Source organism: Raphanus sativus, chromosome 6 (genome assembly GCF_000801105.2).
Source record: "Raphanus sativus cultivar WK10039 chromosome 6, ASM80110v3, whole genome shotgun sequence".
Taxonomy (NCBI): domain Eukaryota; kingdom Viridiplantae; phylum Streptophyta; class Magnoliopsida; order Brassicales; family Brassicaceae; genus Raphanus; species Raphanus sativus.
This window is the reverse complement of record NC_079516.1, coordinates 43,724,752-43,731,832: the sequence shown is the minus strand read 5'-3', so window position 1 is coordinate 43,731,832 and position 7,081 is coordinate 43,724,752.

The following is a 7,081-nucleotide window of genomic DNA, read 5'->3' as shown; positions in this document are numbered from 1 at the left end:
CATAGTATCGAATATGTTGCAAGAAGGTGTCTATTATAGGATCCATTTTGATACCATTAAAATAATTATCAAGCTTCCAAATATTTCATAAAATCTATGTGAAGTGATGATTATCTACATGTGGGGAAATTCACCAAAACAAAAAATGTCAATGTCAGCGAAAATCGAAAGCATAGGAAATCTGCATGCATTTGTGGGAATTCTTGATAAGACCCATATTTGTACCGTAAGAGAACATTAACCTTTTTTTTTTTGAGCAAACAGAGAACATTAACAAAAAACATGATTAATCGTTTCTTCTTATGCTTTACATCTTGTACACTGTATGTCACAATTGATCTCTCTTTGACTTTAAATTTTTCTTCACTGATAAACAACTTCTTGAAAGAATTTGCCATAATAATGTTTTAATTTCGGTAGATATCTAATTTTCTATGTGTAAGTATGTAGGAACTTCGTTTCGTATATGGGTTAAACATTGGCTAATGTGTATTTTTATCCAGGTACAGTTGCACAATGTAGTATCCAAATTATACTATATACTTTCTTGAATTTTTAAAATACCATTCATCTTTATTTTTGAAAAAAGTAAAACCTTCTGAAATGAAAAAAACCAGTATATGAGATCAAACCATCTTGTTGCTTTTTTTTCTTTCTAAATTAAATATTATATTAAACCACCCGAGAATCGGGAATCGGATTACGGTTACAAGCGCGTTTCAAACAAAAGCACTAAAGTCTAAATAGTACAAGCTTAGCTTTGTCCACCCACTAAACCCAGCACAATCCGCTAGTTTGTTTTTCAGAAAACTTTGATATATCGGTAGCCGTTCTCAACCATTGACGTAATCCTCGGGAAAGTGAGGTTCTCCACGTTGCCGTGGATGCCGGGAGTTCCCTTGACGTCTCCGGAGTAGCTAGTTCTCGACGATCTCCACGAAACTTATACCTTCTCCGTCTATGAAGAGCAGGACGACCATAGGGGATGTTTTCAAATACATACCTCTGCCTAGCAAATGCCACCAAAGCCGTCATGTATGAAACGCCACCGACGCCTGAAAACACATCCCAAATCGAGCAAGCGCCCGCTAATGCCGCCTAAAAACCTGCACAAATGCGGACTGAAGCCGACGCCACTCCCATCCTAGCTTGTCTCAGCACCTATAAGGAAAGTTCAACTCGCCACCGCACAACTATAATAGCATATGCGGTCGTCGGATGCAAGCAAAACCAAATGGAGACACCGAGGCGGGAATGACACCCGAGCCCACCTCACCATTTGTGACCTTTGAGAACCAAAGGACATTTCCGAACCGTTAAGACCCAAATCCGGTGTCAATGGAACAAGGCCGAGCAAATGAAGAACGAGACCCATCCGAGAGACGTAGACGTCAACGAAGGAATAGCTAAACACAGAGCAGTGAAGAAGGAAACTGAAATGAAGCGTCTGAAACATGATGTCCACAAACCGCCATAGACGACAGCTTGCTATAGACAGCAAGCACATTCACACGGGCCGGAACTAGGAAGCACTCCATCTCCTACTGCGAGCAACGACCAAAGACCCACCTCCGATCTGACGAAGCACCGGAGTTCATTTGGCTACCGGAAGAAAAGAACTCAACCACTCCGACGCCGGAGAGATCGAAGAAACCATCCCCCGTAACCGAAGTGAGACCAATCGAAACCCTAACAGAGCTTCTAGAGGCCAAACAACCGTACCCTTCGTCAACGGCGTCAAGCTCCGGGGAGATCGAAAACGGAAAATCGATCCACGCCACAAGCCCTAAAAGCCGACTACACGCCACGAAGACCACTCCTTATCCTCGCCGCGAAGCCACCAATAGCAGAGACGTCACCGGAGATGAAAGGCCTCGCGCGCGGCTTCTCTCTGGGAAGAAACCCTACCGCAGAATCACGAGCATATCGAACAAGGAGGTGGGGATCTGACAAACAGCAAAGAGAAAATGAGATTTAGGGGGAGAGGTGGTCCTCCGGAGCCGTCACGCGCCGCCGGACACCGGAGACTGCTTGAGTTCAAACATTGGTCGTTCGCGAGAGAGAGTAAAGGAGGAGAGAGAGAGGAGAGAACCCTTACAAAAAGGATTGTAAGGATCGTAGGCTTAACCATCTTGTTGCTTGCTCGCTATGCTTTTTAAGTATCAACTTATGACATATGGCACGAGAGAAACACCAGGCGAGGTGGGAGAGCATCCCATGATTTGGTCTCGATTGCTTAGCTCCTTAGATAAGCAAGTCAGAAACAAGATCTCTACAATCCAGGACGAGGGGAAACGAAATGGAAGTGTGGTTTAGAACTGGATGACTCAATCTTCTCTAAATCTTTCAATCATCTTTTGGTTTAGATTAATTTTCAAATAGTTTCCAGCTTCCACTGTATTCTAATTTTCTATTATACTATTAGATTTGTTTTGCTAAAATCTGGAAATCATTTTTTTTTGTGCAACGGATAATATATTAAAGCAAATGAAAGCAAAGGGTTCGGCCCAAAAGAAAAATGTCTAGTCCATACAGTGGGCTGCGCTAACAACAGAAACTGCAGAAGAAGATAAAGGCCCGCTAAGGGTCTGTTTAGCTAAAAGATCAGCATTTCTGTTCTGAGAACGAGACATGTGAGAGAAACCCATAGACGCAAAGGAAGAGGAGATGTGATCGATATCCCGAAGGATCCCACGAATCTCCTTGATCTGTTGCTTGGTGATGATTGCTCGAATGAGCGTTGAGCAGTCGGAGAGGAAGACTATGATTTTCTGGAAATCATATACTATACTATTAGATGCATTAATTTATATATCGTAAAACAAGGATTTTCGGATGAATAAATTTGACATTGAAAAAACCTTCTGAAATGATTCAAAGTTACATATTTACACCGTGTAAATGATAAATTTGGCTAAATTTTTTTAATGATTTTCGTTTTTGTTGTTTAAACTGCTAAACTTTTTTTAAAAAAAATATTGATTATTATCTTGCAGTGCTTGCAGACCTAACCAATGAGACCACCCTACATCTCTAGCAGTCTCTAGGAATAAAATAATCATAGTTCGTAGATTAACTAAGTTAACAAACTAAGTTAACATTTGTTATGTTACAGATCGATCTATTTACTAACTCCGAAGTTAGACAATGCTTGTGAGTCACGTAACGTCAAAATTGCTCGCTTCCAAACTTGGATATACAATTTTATACACGAACTTTGCGTTTTTGTTTTTGTTTGCTTGGTTTTGATTGGATTATTTGCTTTTTCCATCTAATTAAAAGAATCGTCTCTAGTAAAAAGAATATAAAATTAATTGCTTTCTAGCAAGCAAGGAAACTCGATTATCTCGTCTTTGTATGGTGAGTGATCTGGACTGTGATTTATCCTTCAGATAAGGAAGTTACGTGTGAAGTTGAGTCTTCTTAAACAATACTCCTGCTCAAGATTAATATGCAAGGATTAAGTATCCACGCTTGTCACACATGTTTTCGTATGATGATTACATAGTTGCCTAGGTTATCTGCTACTTGTATCGTTTGATGTTGGATCTTTTCTCAGATAAAGTAGCTATTTTATTCGATTGGACTTTGGTATTTAGTAAACAAAAAAAAGTCAAAAACCATGTGACGATCCACTTGAGTATCACAGTGGAGTGTGGCTCTGCAGCTTTGTATCCGATTCATCAAGAAATGCCATTGCTCGATCGGTATGCTGCTTAGGAAGTTGATCTGGCCGCCACTTTCTCTATCTTTTTTTCTCCACTAATTTCCAAAGTGATTGCATAGGTCGGGCTCTGAGTTTGATCGATCGATGGAGTAAGCTATTGAGCTTAATAATGTCTTGCCGATTACCATTGAAACTCGAAGATTCAAACGTACTAAAAATGTTGGGACACGTCAGAAGACCAGCTCGGTAAGACGGTTACTATGATTTCTTCAAATGAAGTAATTCATTTAACTTTATAGTGAGCACGAGTCGCCTAAGGCTAGCTATGTTTAAATACAAAGTGTTTAAGATGGTGGAAAAGAATGAGTTACCTTTTGATTTTCATCTAGTGCCCGAATGAATTTATGCATCTCACATTTACGAACTCTTAGCTGAGCCACTCAACATTGCATATTCTATAAGCACATAGATTTAGAAAGTAGTGGGCATACTTTGATCAGAAGTAAAGCGGTATCGCGAGAACTAGGCAGGATACTTCCTTTTTAGCTAAAGCTTGAGGAACCAAAAGAGTGTTTGAATGATGGGAATATATAATATTTACTAAAATCGCTTGGTTAACTAAACAACTTGAATGATTAAAGGTTCAATAAGTGGTATATTAGAGCTTAGATTTATTTGTACAAACTTCTCAAAGCTGAGTCTAAAGATAAAATTCTTACGGTTTTTAAAAGATGCATAACAATCAATCCAAAAGATAACAATTATGGTTCACTGCAACTTCTTCTTCAAAGCAGCATTAAAACACGAGAGTCACACTGATAAAACAAGTACATTTTCTCCAAATATTTAGGGGCCGCCTGTGAGATCTACAAGAAAGGGAGGGCAGTGAGTCAGAGATTAGGACAAATTAAAGATGATTTTGGCCAGTTTATATGCTTTTGGGATCATGATTATTTGTGAAAAATGTGGCATGAAGAATAATTGGCGATGACGAAAGAGCACATGTGCATTACATGATTATCATTATTTGTATGTCGTATGCTTTCATGAGCATAGTTGTCGATAGAAACAGAACATGCGTCGAAGAGAGAACTTTGAATCTTTAATTTATTCCCATTAGCTAGGCATGAGGCCATGTGCTTCTATGCTCTCCCACGTTATATATTTTATCACTTTCGGACAAAAGAACTGCTGTCAATTTTCGGACAGCGTAGAAAGATCATGTCAAGGAAATAATGTACACTAGATCTTGACCCGTACGACCGCACGGATATTAATTTTCAGTTTTAGTTTTTATTTATTTATACTAAATAGTATATTTATAATATTTGATCGTATTTGACCAAAAATACTTAATATATATATATATATTCTTCATCCAAATATTCAAGTTAAATTTATTTTAATTTTTAATTTGGGTACTTTAGCTTACATTACTCAAATTTACATGTTATATTTTTTAGATTGAAGGATATTTAAAGATATATAAATTTTGAAAATTTAAAAATAATTTAAACGGGTTATCAAACCCGCAAAGATCTAAATCAAACCGGAATCAAAGTTTATAAATACCCGAATAGAGCTAGAATCTTTAAACTCGAAAATCTCAATTCCGAATAAATTTTAACTGAATTCGAGAATCTTTGATTATTGTTTATCTACTTTAGATGTTTACTTTTGACTATTTTTTATATTTCAAATCAACTTAAAATAGCTTATATCTTGGATATTAACTCGAAAAATAGCTAACATATTGAAGTATATAAATATGATTTAAATACATTCGAATATCCGAAATATTTCGTTCAGATAAAGTTTAGTTATGGTTCTCTAGATACCAAAATAGTAAATCCGTTTGGATATTATCTAGTTTCAGTTTAAAATTGGTAATACTTTTTTCGTTCAGATTTGTTCAATGAAGAGTTGATATTGTAATTTTCATGAATTGTTTGTCCAATAAAAATGTAATTTTTTGAATTTGACATTGATTTAATTGAGAAGTTAATGAAGTGTAATTAATATAGATTTAATTTTAGAAAACACATTAATGTAAGTGGAAAAGACAAAGCATTAAAATAAGAAGTATTATTTAATTGTGTATTTAATTCAATTTTAATTTTGAAAAACACATTAATCAAAGTGGAAAAGACAGCATTAAAATAGGAAATATTATTTAATGTCAGTGGCATGGAAGTGTAAATAACACTGAAAACTAAGGGGCATTCTATATGTGTACTTCTATTTTAATAATATAGATGTGAAGGAAGACACAAATAAAAAAATAGAGAATATTTATCAATCTTTATCCACGGGAAGCTAATTCGAGATGATCGTGATGTTGACAATTGTTTTCAGTAAATTTTCATAATCGGTTTGGTGGTACGTACCTTTACTATCACCATCTTAATGGACTAATCAATCGAGTTTGGTAACTAATCAATATATAGGTCCTATAACAAAGTACTACAAATCTAATCAGTTTTTTCAACATAGGAAGGCAAGCCGGATAGTTTGATAGTTTGGCAGAAAAACAAAGAAAATACAATAAAACTTGCAAAATACATTTCAAAATATTAAAACAATAAATAAGCAAAAAGTAAGATTTTAATTAAGATTGTATATCTCTATTTGTAACTAAATAATTAACTAGTTATATTAAAAATAAATGAATAAAAATTAGAAAACTACAAAAAAATTAGAAAACTAAAATTTTAATAGTATGTTAGTAATAATGTGAACAAAAACATATATATTATAATTAAGTTTATGATTTAGTATTTACACCATAGAAGGTTTAAAATTTAGAGTAATTTAATTGATATTGTTTAGTAAATTTTTTTTTTTTGTGAATTTTGCCTGTGCTATTTTTATGAGAATTTTAAATGCTATTAGTGAAAATTTCCTTAAAAGGTAGGAGTATATTGTAAAATGTTCAAACATTTGTAACAAACTAGGTGTTTTCCTGCACCATGTGCAGTAAGAAACTTTTTAAATCTAAATTTTATTATATATTATAGATTTTACTATTTTCTTACTAATATTTAATATATATTTTATATATATTAAATCAATTTGTATAAAACTAATAAAAATGATATAAAATTGTATAATTATAAAAAAATAGCCTAAACAATATTTATAAAATTTTTTGATATATAAGAAACTAATAATCTTACGATTAGATATTTTTTTTTTTTTTAAATGTAGAATTTTCTGAAAGTTTTAGTAATACAAATTGTATAATTATACAAAATAACAATATTTCAAAATTGGAAATGTTATATACGAATATATTTATTTTATAAATGATGTATGAGCTATTACCATATTTTAAAAAAGTTTACCAAAAAGAAATATCAATATTAAATGTAATATATGAATTATTACCATATTCTAATAAGTTTGCCAAAAATA